This window comes from Perognathus longimembris, chromosome 5 (assembly GCF_023159225.1).
Source record: "Perognathus longimembris pacificus isolate PPM17 chromosome 5, ASM2315922v1, whole genome shotgun sequence".
Lineage (NCBI taxonomy): Eukaryota > Metazoa > Chordata > Mammalia > Rodentia > Heteromyidae > Perognathus > Perognathus longimembris.
In genome coordinates, this window is record NC_063165.1 from 64,001,539 (window position 1) to 64,015,685 (window position 14,147).

Genomic DNA, 14,147 nt, shown 5'->3' on the forward strand with positions numbered 1-14,147 from the left:
ACAGGCAAAAAATATGATTCACCAATGTAAATCAGTTACCTAACAGCCAATGCTGTACATTTAATAACACATGAAATATGCTGAAAGTTGCCACCACTCCTGGCCCCACCCCTGCCACCCACTAGGGCTCTACACACAATGACTGCTTTACCTGGGACACTAGAAGATCAACACTCATTCAGATAGGATGTTTCAAAGAGTCTTGAGATTTCCTAGGATTCAGAAAAACTGACCAAGGTATATTTGAAATCAATTATCTCCACCTATGTAGACTAGATGTTGCATTCCAGTTGGGGGAAGAGGTGGCTACGGAAAATTCATTCAGAATCTGACATTCAAATCCCAATTGTTAAACCATGACCAATATGGGGAAAGGATTCCTCTGAAATGACAGAAGGGGGATGGTTGTGTGGGAGATGTGGCAAAAAAGCAGGGCCCAGTATTGTCTGGAATTCAAATGTGGCTTGGGGAGGAAAGAAGAGACAGTTTAGAAAGAAAGTCAGTAACAGGGAGCCATTAAGCTGGTTCACAAGGGGAAAGTAGAAAGATCAAACAGAAAGACATCCCCAGAGAGACCAGTATAGAAAATTTGGAAAGCACACAAGTGGAAAGAACTGTGGATAGAAGCTAAGGAGAAGACGGTAAAAAGCATTTAGAGCCATTAGAGCTGGGAGCTGGTGGCTCACACCTGTAATCTTAGCTATTCAGAGGGCTGAGATCTGAGGACCACAGTTCTAAGTTAGCCTGGGCAAACAGAGATTTATTTACAATTAATAGTAAAATTAGATTAATAGACTTATTTACAATTAATAGTAAAAAGCTGGAAGTGCAAATGAAATTCAAGTGGTAGATAGAGTGCCAGCTTTGAATGAAAAAAGCCAAATGAAAGCAAAAGGCCCTAAGGTCAATCAAGCCCAGTACCAGACCCACAAAAAAGGCAATTAAAAAGACAACTAGTTTATACCATGGTAAGAAAAGTGGAGAGTCACAAATACCACAATGCTAATATGCTCTCAGTGGTAGTCCATCTGTCTCATTATGAACATTGCACCTAGAAACATTTGATTGAGGGTTTGCCACAGAAGACAAAAGAAACGGGTAGCATAAACCCAAGAGTACAATGGTGGATCAAGTGGTAGATCTCTTCCCTAGTATGCATGAGGCCCTGGGTTCAATCACCAAAGTGAAAAATGTATGCTATATAAAAAATAATATTTGTATCATATTATATGTGTGTGTGCGTGTGTATGTTTGTCTCACTGAGCAACATGTATTACAGTATGTTAACTACCATTGTTCAGGGCATTACATTGGGCAACTCTGAGAGTGACTAAATCCTAGACTTTACTAGTTCAATAAATACTAACTTGTCACATACTGTGTAGGAGGCCACAGGCACGGTGCTAGGATGACTTAAGAGCTGCTTCAAGTAGATCCTTTACCAAAGAATCAGCATTGATGGGTTGCAACCTGGAATTGGGACCTGAGGGGAGCAAGAGAGAGTAGAAAAGATGAGTTTATAGCTTGAAAAGATGTAATTTATTATATTTACATTTTACTGGTCACATGTTCTTGGACTTACTTCTAAGCAACATACCCATGTTTTCTGAGGATTATTTGAGATCACCTACTGACAAAGAATGGTCCACATCAGATATTGACTATGTGCTAATTTCCTTTCTCTAGAAACCATTCATACATCTTTGCCATAATAAGTACGTTAATAAGTGAGGTTTTAAAGGTTATTACTCTTCAAGATGCTTATCAAGAGCTGGGTGCTGGTGACTAGCACCACCTATAACCCTAGCTACTCAGGAGGCTGAGTAGTGAAGATCAAGGTTCAAAGCCAGAGTTTCACAGAAAAGTCTGTGGGACTTAATGAGCAAAAAAGCAGGAAGCATAAGTGTGTGGCTCAAGTGGTAGAGTACCAACCTTGAGTGGAAAAAGGAGAGCTCAGGAACCTGAGTTTAAGCCCCAGTATCGAAGGGGGGGGGAGGTGAACCATACTCCTAATATTCCTCTTCTCATAAAATACAAATTATATGAGTTTTTAATGTGCTGATTTGATTGCTAACTGCTACTTAATACATCCCAAGTATTGCTGAGACAGAGAGCAGAAGTATCATTCCTAATTGAGAATGGTGAGAGAGAGAGAGAGAGAGAGAGAATGGTCTTCTATTACTCTTGACAGGGAAAAAATATTAACAGTTCTCACAAGCACTTAAAACACCTTTTAATGAAGATGACACAGACTAAAAAAAACTATAAGGCCTTGTGAGTTATGAAGAATGAAACCCGAGTTACGGCCCTATCAACAATGAAACCTGAGTTACGGCCCTATCAACTTTAAAGAACAAAGCCCAAGTGGACTCAACGTTTTAAGCTTATTTTGCTTAGAGCCCATCAGAGTTGGAGAACTCTAGAAAAAGATGTGGGAAAGAAGGGAAAGATAAAATATGAAACCTCACATGGCCCTTAGGCAATGTTATAAACTTTAAAAATTGACCTCATGAAGTGTGTCACCTGCAGACTTAGAACATTCTCTTCTAGAGTGAACTGGCTGTGTGTTGTTACATACTTCACTACAGAAGATATATCTTAGTATGTGAGAGTTAAAGTCAGCCTCAACATTTGTAGCATCAAAATGTAGTAACATTTTTATGTATTCAATTTGTATCTTTCTTGGTAAGTTTTTTATCTATAAAATTTAAAATCCTTATATCCCAAATATAAAAATTAATGCATAATAGATACTGTACATTGTAAGAGAAGTATGTGATTCTAGATATACACTGTTCTGCTACATCTTTTCTCACAGATATTCTATGTCAAAAGGGAGAGCCTTTATGTTTTGTACCAGGACTGGGAATTGAACTCAGGATCTGGGCACTGGCTTTATAAGTTTTTTCACTCAAGGCCGGTGTTCTACCACTTAAGCCATAGCTCCACTCATGATTTTTTGGTGGTTAAGTAGAGATAAGTCTCAAGGACTTTTTGCCCAGCTGGCTTGAACTGAGATCGTCAGATCTCAGCTTACTGAATAGCTAGGATTACTTACAGACACGAGCTGCTGGTGCCTGACAGCCACAGCTCTTTTATCAATCAGCTTAGATCTGTTCAACTGAACACACAGAAAATTCCCCAGTATAAAACACAATCCTTGTTTGTTATTTTGTTATTTTAAGTTTGTTATTCTGACTTTCTCCTACTTTTTCTTTCCCTAGTAATTCTGTTCTGAAATGCATATTGTAATGCAATTGGGCCTCAGAAAGAACTCAAGCCTTTAGAACATGAAAAGTCACCAAGTGCAGAGATTCTAGCCAAAGTGACCTATTTTAAAAGATGACCCATTTCAAAACCCATGAGTTATTATTCAAGCTGTTCTATATTTAAAAATAATAAGTTTTTACTTTTTTACTATAAATCTCACTGATTGTCTTTTACTAAAAGGGAAGTTTGCTTTTCATTTTAATAAATTACAATGTAACTTCTTTTGTTGGTGGTAGGGCTTTTTCTTGGTTATTTGCTTTAGTTTGCCTTTTGGGGATTTTTTGAGTTTTTTTACTCAATGGGGCCTGAACTTCATTTTGAAAATTCACCCTAGTCTGAGTTTCCCTTGTCGCCAAAGCAATCTATATGGCATTACCTACCCTCCCTTTCAAATTCCTGGGGAAGTGTCTGTGAGTCCCAGTGGGAGAACTTTCCCGGTCCTAACATTAATCCCAAGCTTATTTTTTTCCTCTATTTTTTTCTTTTCTTTTCTTTTTGGGAGTATAGGGGGCCAATATCAATCTTGAAGTTTCATGATGAGCCCTTGGAGGGCTGATGAGGCCGAGTTGGCCTCATTTTTTAAGTGGATACCTTATTATGTGACAGAGTGTGGGGAAGTACAGGGAATGATAAGAGAAAGTACAGGAGAGAGACCTCTTCCCAATAGCCCTTTGGGTATTTAATGGAAATCCTTCAGGTACTGAATTCCTTTTTTTTTTTTTTTTGCTTTAAAAGCAGAATCAGGGGCTGGGAATGTGGCGTAATGGTAGAATGCTTGCCTACCATACATTGAAGCCCTGGGTTCAAGTCTTCAGCACCACATAAACTTAAAAAGCTGAAAGTGGCGCTGTGGCTCAAGTGGTAGAGTGCCAGCCTTGAGCAAAAAGAAGCCAGGGATAGTGCCCAGGCCTTGAGTCCAAGCCCCAGGACTGGCAAAAAAAAAAAGTCACTCCCTCCATCCTACTCCCCAGCAAGTTTCCCGGCTCCTGGTGACAAGACTCAAAATCTACCATAGATTTCAGAATTACACACACACACACACACACACACACACACACACACACCACACACCCCTTCAGCTGATGATCACTAACTAGCATTCAGGATAGGATCATTTTTCTGGGTCAGTTGCAGCTTCTCACATCCCTCAAGGTTTCCCAAAATAAAGGCACAGAGGGGCAAATCCAATTCGAATAGATGTACTTTCATTAGAGAATTACCCTAAATATAAGCTTCGTGGCCTGCACCAACCACTCCGAGGTGACCACACCGGTGTCCCAGCACTGGGGACGAATGCAGCGCCATGGGCGGCAAATGGAAAGCTGTGGCTCCTGGCGGGGCGCTCAAGTGCCTGCCATCCCAGGATGCTGAGTAAAGTCTGGCGTTGCCAAAGCAAAGTTGTGGTGGCGACTTCCCCTCCAGGCACGGAAGAGATCTTCCTTTCCCGGCGTCCCCTACCCACCCTCTTCCCAGTCCGTAACTCGCCCCGTGTCCCTACCAGTCTCCAACCCCACGCCAGGCTCTGTGCGGGATTTTGCCCCGCCGTCTGCGGGGGGCGGCAAGCTCGGGACCCCCGCCGGAAGCCGAGGACCCTGCTCTCGGGCTGGCCCCCGCTTCGCCCGAGGACCCCCGGGAGGGCCCCCCCCCTCCTCCGGGAAAGGGCCCCGCGGACCTTCTCCTCGGCCCGACCCCACCAGCCCACCGCGGTAGGCCCGCGCCCCTGGCCGGCGGCAGCGAACAAAGGCGCCGCTGCGGGGAGCGCGCCCCTCGTCCCCGCCGCGCCTCGGGACGCGGGGAGTCCAGGCCAGGGCCCGCAGAGCCTGCCGGGCTTCCCAACGCGGAGCCCGAGCGTGATCCGACCGCGTGTCCCCGGCCCTAGGGCGCGTTACAGACAGGCGTCTCCGGATCCACCCCTGGGAACCCGAGCGCCCTCACCTCCCCGCCAGCGCCTCCTCCTTCCCGCCCCCACCGAGACGGCAGCCGCGACTCTGAAGTGCCCAGCCTCGCTGCGCGGTTGGAAGACCCGGGAACCGACCCTGGCCGGCCGCACAAAGACAGACCATCCGAGGACACGCCCCGCCAGGCGGGCGAGAGCCGGTGACCAGGGCGACCCGCCGTGGGGGCCCGGCCACGCCGGGAGGCGGTCCGCGGCTGGGCTGGATGTTTAGCCAGCAGCCGAGCACCGGTCCGAAACTAGCGGCCTCCGCACTTCTCCAGTCCGGGCGCGGGGTCCGCGCCAGGCGCGTCGGTCGGTTCCGCGGCGTTACTCACGCGCGGGCTCTCAGTTCTAACTGAGCTGCGTTTCTGCGATCGTCGTGGGTTGTAAGTCCGGGTCTCGTGTCGGGGTGAGTGTCGGGGGTCCGAGCAACAAAGGAAGGAAACGGATTTACATCCAACTCTGGCAGCGCTGCAGCGGCCGGCTTTCTTTTTTTTTTTTAATCCGCCCCTTCCCTCCCGCGCGGGCCATCACCCCGAAGGCTATCCTTTCACACGCAGGATAGCTGCAACCAAGACCTGAAGGCAGAACTCACCAGCGCACCCCCGCTCCCTGTCCCGGACGGAGGTCGGCTCTCCTCCCCTCGGCGGAGAGAAAGTCATCCGGCTCCACAAAACTTTCGGGCTTTAAATCTCCAGCGAAGACCCGGGAGCCGGCGCTGAGCTTGGCCCCCGTTCCAGCCGGGAGCTGGCTGGAGCCGGGCGGGACGCACCCAATCAGGGGCTCGGGCCAGGGCGGGGACGCCGCGGCCGCTGGAGCTCCCCTCGCCGCGCGCCGCCCGCACCTCCGGGCGTCACAGCCGAAGCCTCACTCGGCCCCGCCTGTCCCATTGCCACCGCCAGGCCAGGTCCCTGAAGGTGAAGGGCCCCGCCCCGTGTGTTCCAGTCTGTGGGTGAGAACTCCCGGAAGTGGCCCCCACCCCCAGCCCGCGCTTCCTCAGGTACTTGGCTCATTGAGTCAGAAGACCCAAAGTGAGCCAGAAGCCTCATGAATGTCCTCTTTCATCTGTCTTCCCCTTGCATGGAACTAGACATTATCAGAAGACCGGAGGCATCTCCTGGAGGAAGGATCTACTAAATAAGTCCCTTACGCATTCCGTGGCTCGTTCCTGGAACGTTGGTCCAGGCCTTTCCTTATGCAGTAAAACATTACCATTCAAAAGAAGGCACTTGGGAGCTGCTTTCCTAATTATACATATGTTGCCGAACAGGAGCGAATAACAAAGAATTTCACCAACTGCTTCACTAAAAGAAAAGTTTTGGGTTTCTTATTTATAAAAGAAACAATGAGTTTGAAGTAGCTGCTAAAACAGAATTTATATTTCTTCTTCTTCTTTATTTCGTTATTTATTTATTGGACAGGATCTAGTCATGTGTCCCAGGCTGCCCTCTATCCCATAATCCTCCTTCTGCAGCCTCCAAAGTCCTGCCATTACAGGCATGTACCATTATGCTGGGCTGGTATTTGTTATTTCAAACTAGACTTCTAGGACATTTTGTAATCGCTCCTTGAAAGGTCTTCAGTACATTTTTATTTTATGAATGTCTTGTCCTTTATTACAAAATGCATGGCTCAGCTGTTATCACTTCAGAGTCTATGATAAGCAATTAACCCAGGGCAGAAATGTGACTTCTAAGGGAATCTATGACAGTGACCCAGGAATAAACCAACTCACTCTCAGTACAGGACTAATTGCATCCCCTCCTTGCTAAAATTCTGACTGTAATCCTATTTACATTTCTTCCTTGCTAGCATTAGTATATTTGACTCTACAGAGCCCATTATGAATTTGTTCACTTCTAATCATTAAGAACTAGGCCCAATCTGGTGCCTCATGCCTGTAATCCTAGCCACTCAGGAGGCTGTAATCTGAGGATTGAGGTTCAAAGCCAGCCCAGGTAGACAAGTCTATGAGACTCTCATTGCCATTTAACTAACAAAAAGTCAGAAGTAGATGTTTAGCTCAAGTGGTAGAGCACCAGCCTTGAGTAGAAAAAAAGCCAAGTGAGAGTGCAAGGCCCTGAGTTCAAGCCCCAGTATTCACATTTAAAAAGAAAACAAAACCCTAGGCTCTGTGTCAGCATTTGTAAGTTCCTCATGCAGGAATATATGAGACTATAAATATAAAATGTACAAATAAACCCAAAATAGATACAGATTGGTACATATAAAAGCCATATGTTGCCTCATTCTGTGTATGGAGAGGCATAACAGATAAACTATTTCACAAGTGAGTCACCAGATGGATGAGAAGATAGGGATTTCTGGAGGTAGAGACGAGAATGCAAGTTGGGGAAGGAAAGTGGCTCAGGAGGTCTGCTCTGATGATAAATTATTTCACAGGCGAGTCACCAGGTGGATGAGAAGATAGGGATTTCTGGAGGTAGAGACTGGAGAATGCAAGTTGGGGAAGGAAAGTGGCCCAGGAGGTCTGCTCTGAGGCCCTCACATGTGTATGGGGCTCAACACCTGTGCACATTCACAACACAAAGATATATATGTGTGTGTGTATGTATACATATACATACACACACACACACACATACATACATACATCTCTTTGCCCATCTGGGAAGTCTCCTAGAACAAACTGGCTCCCTACTACACCTCAGAGATTGCATTGTATGGCATTCTTGCCTCCATTGCAGTGCATGAAGCTTGATAGAAAGGAAATGAAAGTAAATGATGCTGACTTGACCAGCATGAAGAAGGGGGCAGGGCAAATGCCTTTACCTCTCCACACTTGCTGCTTGTGAGCAGACAGCCCTAGGATTCCACTTATAAATGACTTTGGAATCCCATTGCTAGGAACATGCTTTGCAGAGGACTAAAGAACCATGGAAAGTGCTAGAAAAAGAAAATGAACATGGTGAAGCTGGCATTTGTATGTTAAAGACAGATAAGGCAGAGCTGGAGAGCAGATCAGGGGTCGGGACCAGATAGGCTGTGGAGTTAGAGTATGCAGTTTGTAGCAAAGAACACTAAACCCTGATGGCTGAACAAAGAAGAGGCCACTATTACTGAACTCCTGAAAGGGGGAGCGGGCACACCAACTGGTAGACATACTGACTAATACAACTGAATGATGTCAACCTAGTGTCAGGCTCCACATGTTTAGCTTCCTTTGCTCTGCTTGGACTGTCAGATCAGGCCCTAGGGAGACCCTATCCCATGACTTCAGACACCATAGGCTCTTGATTCTAAAACTAGCCAGCATTCCTGCAAGAACTGGCCTGTTAGAGACAGTCGAAGGGGATTCTGAAAGCTTTCTACACAGGATCTTTGCAAATTACCAGACTTCTTTACACCCCACAATATTGCCTGCCTGAGGGGTAAGGACCCAGTACAACTATAATGACAGGTGAAGTGCGGACACAGTGACTGGGGCTATCCTAACATGTGCTACATAGTCTACATCCTGTCCACCTCAGGCTCCAGAAAGCCCCTCTCACCTGCAGAGAAGGCACAGGCGGCTCCACGCTGGCTCTCTGCACCATCTTTATGATAGGGTTGGCTGTGATTCATATCTCCAGGAATTTCATCACCCCTAAAGTGAAGTCCAATCTCCCTGGCTACCTCCTTTTTCTGTTTGTTTATTTATGCTGGGACTGGGGTTTGAACTCAGAGCCTGGGCCCTAGCCCTTAGCTTTTTCACTCAAGGCTGGTGCTCTACCCCTTGCGCCACAGCTGCCTTTTGCTGGTTGATTGGAGATAAGAGTCTCACAGACTCTCTGCCCATGCTGGCTCCAAACCATGATCTTCAGATCTCAACCTCCTGAGTAGCTAGGATTACAAGCATGAGCCATTGGAGGTTGGCTTGCCTCCTTTTCTACCACCCTCCTCCCCCACCCTGCTTGCTCCTTATGGCCCACCCCCACCATGATCTCTCAGCCATATGCATTTGTAGCCCAGATTCTGAACTCTTCACTGTGCAGCACACTTAAGTGATCACATCAGTCTTCAGGTAGCAAGTCTAAACTGGAATACCTCAACAGGTGCTAGGGGACCCAGAGACTGGATAGGATGTGAAAGCATCAGAGGCCAGAATCCTTTCTTCTCTGTAGTGGACTCATCATTATTATGTGTCAGTAACAATATGTAGCATTTTGTATAGTATAGAATCTATACTACAGATGATCTGTTGATCTGTTCTTCTGACTAGTTCAAGATGCTTCAGACCCCTGAGGTCAAAACCACATCCTGTTCCTCTCTAGCTCACACAACCCCCATAATGCCTTGCTTGTACAGAATGGCCACACACTGTATCAAGTGCTGGATTGAACTTTAGCTAAGATTCTGTACCTTCACCAGATGTTCAACCTTTCCTTCCAAGAAGTCCTTTCCATAGCACAATGGCCCCAGTGTAATTCGCTATGCTGCCACCAGGCCCTGGTGCTGGCCCCTTTCCTACAGCACTAGTTTGGCACCATCTTGATCTTTCTGGGTTCCAGGACCTTAGCACTTCAATGAAACTATACTAGGTACACCCAGGCTGGAAGGTGATGGAAACTGTAGTACCCAGAGGCCCTCACCACAGGCCATTCTAAGAACTTGTTTTGTTCCAGCCTCTTCTCTATTCTGAGTGCCCCCCCCCCCACCGACTGATCCTCTCTTCCTGCCACAACAAGAGCATCTCTTTTTCTCTTTTTGTGCCAGTACTGGGGCTTGAACTCAGGGCCTAGGTGATGTCCCTGAGTTTTTGTGCTCAAGGCTAGCACTCTGGCCAATTAAGCCAAGCTCCACTTCTGGCTTTGGGGTATTTTAATTGGAGATAAGGGTCTCATGGAATTTCCTGCCTGGGCAGGCAAGCTTTGAACTGCATTTCTCAGATCTTAGCCTTCTGCATAGCTAGGATTCCTGACATGAGCCATCAGCACCTGGTCAAGGGTATCTTTTGGTGCCATCAGCACCAAGTAGGGCCCCACAGAGACTGGATCGTCTAGAAGGGGCAGTCTCTGCTTGCTGAGAACATCTTTGGTGCAGCAGAGCTTGGCTGTGGATAGGGCAGGCCACAGCCAGTGGGGCAAGGTTGGTGCCACCCACCACCACAGCCCATGCTGCTGCAGATGCTCAGGCAGCCCTTGTGACAAGGACAATGAAGTCTCTGGACACTTTTCCCTTTCCCACAAGCAGATCCCTCACTTCATGCCCCCTCTTCGGTGCTGTGCAGGACCTCAGGACTCCCTGTAAGTCACTTTTATCTCACTCAGCAGGGCATGTGCATCCTGAGTGATGAGTGTTAGGCAAGCTCCAATGCTGTCTGATTAGCATGTATACCTTAAGAGACATTTGATGCTCTGCCTCGCCAGGGATAGTCTGTATGAACTGAGCAAAAACAGTTTGGTTCCTGTCATGGAGTGGGACAGAGGAAAGGAAGAAAGTCTTAACCCATGGAGTTGTTTGGAAAACAGGTGTGAGGAACCTGTGCAAGCCAAGAACTGGGTATTTGATTGAGTCTCTGTGGTGGGATTTTTTTTTTTTATTTCTTAAGCAGAAAGGGGGTGTGCCTGTTGAATTTACGACCTCTACTACATAAGGCATGCCTCAGCCCTTTCACTTTTTTTGTTTTTTTGTTTGTTTTTCAGATAGGATCTTGGGGTAATTTTGCTTGGTCTGGCCTAGGTGAGTGATTCTCATCCCTCTGCCTTCCACTATCTTGGGTTACAGGCATTGGGCCACCATGCCCAGCTTGTGTTGGGAAGTTTGCACTTAAGTTTTGTTGAACTGATAATGAAGGAACAACTGAAACATAATTTTCTATTTTCCCCTCCTTTAAGGTGTTGGGGCTCAAACTCAGAGCCTGTGCACATACTCCACCCTGAGGGACATCCCCAACCTCTCTTTACTTGTTATTCTCTACTAAGTGCTCATTCCTGCTTTATGGAATGTCTATGGTTCAAGTCTCACTCAAATCACCCAGTTCCAAAAGGCAGTTTAAAAATCTGCCTTGGAATACCAGGATGCTGGAGGCTAATGCCTATAATTCTAGCCACTCAGGAGGCAGAGACCTGGAAGATCTTGACTTAAAGCCATCTAGAACAGAAAAGCACACTAGAATGTATCTAGCAAAATGCTGGGCTGTACATATGGTTCAAGTAGTAGAGCACCAGCTATAAGCAAGAAAGCAGAATTAGCATAAACCTGAGTTTGAGTCCCTTAGACCTCCAGGGGGGAAAAATCTACCTTTGGTGTGTATTGAGTGTTATTTGCCATAAGTAGAATATCTAGTTAAGACTTAGAAGTAGGCAGAGGAGGAAGATGGCACCGCCACAGTAGGGAGGCACCCCAACTCGCTCCAATTGAATAGCGAGCTGGGAACTCCAGCACCCAACACCCCATCAAGAACCCAGCAAAACCAGCAGCCAGAAGCAATAGAGAAACGCAGGAAATGAAAAAGAACAAAAAAAAGAAGAGCCTATAACCTGCACAGAGCCGGAAAATCTCCGGGGTACCCTCTCCCCACCTGCCGACCCCGGCCTGAACAGGGCCAAGCTGGGAAAGGGGACCCTGCGCCAGCAAACTGACTACCGAAAAGTCACGCCAGGAGCACAGAGTCCAGACAGCAGGACTCCACGGACCCCAGGGGGAGTGCGGATGATCGAGACAGACGGCAGCGATGGGAGGTACCGCACGGCTGGGATCAGACTTGAGTGGCGGTGAATCCTAGCAGGAGCGGGGGCTGCCACTACCAAACAACCGCCCAGCACCCCACCCACGAAAGGCCAACAGCAGCATGGGACACACACACAATCCAGGACCAGTAAGTTCCCCATTACCCCCTCCCCCAACGAAAGACCAGCTATCAGAGACCCAAACCTTACAAAGAAGCTAGAATTCCCTCCCTCCCCCTCCCCACCCCGAGGGAACAAAGAACCCCCAAATCAGACTCTGGGAGGACACAGGAGCCAGCAGGGGAGGGGCAGAGCAGTGCCAAGGCAGCAGAGGAGCCTGAACTGGCCGCACTGGCCCTGACCCCCTTGCCAACAGGGGCAGAGGGACCAGTAAACATTGGAACCCCCAACTGAGGCGCCCGAGCCTTGCAGACTCTTTCAACAAAAGTCACAGGCGCGCAACCCCTGGTGGGCAATACCAGCACAGCAGGGACACCTGGGCCCCATCACACGCCCCCCTCACAGCGGAGGTGCAGTCTGTGGGCGCTAACCCATGCCCGGACGCTCGATCCCACTGGGGCCCACACATACCGCCCCCCACAGCAAACTTGCAGGAGGGCACAAGCACATCCCAACAACCCAGGGCCTGGCTCTGGTAGGCGTACTCCGCACAGGTGGGCAGGGGCCCCAGCGGGAGCGCCCGCTGTGGTAGGCGCACATCGCACAGGTGGACGGGCCTCCTCCCCGCCCCCCCCCGGTGGCAACGCCCGCTCTTATAGGTGCGCCTGCACAGAAGGGCAGAGCCCCCCAGCAGCAGCGCCCACTCAGATTGGCAAATTTCACACAAGTGGGTGGGCTGCCCCTCAACAACACTGGCCTCCGGAGCAATCCATACAGGAGGACGAACCACCTGAGAGGTGAGCTCCTATGACCAAGATACAGAGTGGGGAAAAAAGAACCAAAGAAGTGAAAAGCCTCCACACCACACTGAATCAGCGACCAGCAAACCCCCACCAGGGGCATGCTAGAGTCAGCACAACACAGTGGCAGGACACTATCCCACGGAGAAAGACACAGAACCTACCCACGCCCAAGTGCAGGGAGGGTGACCACCCCGGCAACAACCGAGAAGGTCACGCTCACCCATTGGGCAGGAAGGTTCAACAACCAAACTCAAACCCAGAGCCAGGACACAAGTCTACCACTGACGGACCAGCGGGAACCAGCACAAAGCCAAACCAGGGAAGCCACCCACAGATCTCCAGACGCGCAAATCACAAAGAAATATAACACAGTTCATCAAAGGACAAGCCAACTCGCCAGCTCTAAAAAGCAGCACGACTGAAGAGGAGATGGAGGATAAAAAATCAGCTGAGGCTATGTTAGCAGAAATGATGGAAAGTCTCAGAAACGAAATCAGAAAACAATTCCAGGAGTTTAGAGTGGAAGTCTCGAAGGACATCCAGGAAGCCAAGAAAGAAATGGAAGCAAAAATGGATACAGTGCAAACCTCCATCAAAGAAGACCTTAACATCATGAGAAATGGAATGCATGAAAAAATAGATTTAAAATACAACTCTTTAAAGGAAGAAATTTCAACGATCAGAGCTGATCTGGTAACCATAAATAGCTCTCTGACATCCATAAACTCCGCAATTGAATCCACAGCACAAAGAATTGACCATATTGAATCCAGAATCTCTCTCTTGGACAATGATGCAGCCGATAAGAACCAGAAAATTACCACACTCCAAGAAACGGTAAAGCTCCAGGGCAGACTAATCCAGGAGCTAGTGGACAAAGACAGATATAATCTGCGCATAATTGGAATAGAAGAAGGAGCCGAATACCAGAGCAGAGGGCTTCAACATATTTTCAATAAAGTGATTGCAGAAAACTTCTCCAATCTCACAAGGGACCCCATCCAGATAACTGAAGCCTATAGGACGTCTGGCAGACCAGATCCCAGAGAAGCCACGCCAAGGCACATAATATTCAAAACTTCAGATCTCAGGAATAAAGAGCAAATTTTGAATGCAGCCAAAGCGAAGAAAGAAATCTATTACAATGGGAAGAGGATCCGAATAACAGAAGACCTCTCCACACAAACCTACCACGCGCAAAGAGAATGGAAGAACACCATCCAAGTTCTACAGGCCAACAAGTGCCAACCGAGAATAAAATATCCAGCGAAGTTGGAGTTCATATTCGAGGGGAAAACCAGATCTTTCCATAGCAAAGAGGATCTAAGGGAGTATGTGAATAAAAAA

General features: G+C 47.8%; 2 protein-coding genes across 3 annotated transcripts in view; one reads left to right on the forward strand and one right to left on the reverse strand.

Moving 5' to 3' along the window:
* The window catches only part of B3gnt5 (UDP-GlcNAc:betaGal beta-1,3-N-acetylglucosaminyltransferase 5), a 43,820-nt gene extending 37,776 nt beyond the window's left edge, over window positions 1-6,044 (reverse strand). For both annotated transcript variants that reach the window (XR_007211060.1, XM_048347034.1), the window contains exons 1-2: window positions 5,802-6,044; window positions 1,379-1,483 (exon numbers count right to left, since the gene is read on the reverse strand). The gene's annotated coding sequence lies outside the window, so the exon portion shown is untranslated. The remainder of the gene's footprint in view (window positions 1-1,378; window positions 1,484-5,801) is intronic.
* Mcf2l2 (MCF.2 cell line derived transforming sequence-like 2) overlaps window positions 1-14,147 on the forward strand; it is a 241,384-nt gene that overhangs the window by 135,177 nt on the left and 92,060 nt on the right. The window lies entirely within an intron of this gene.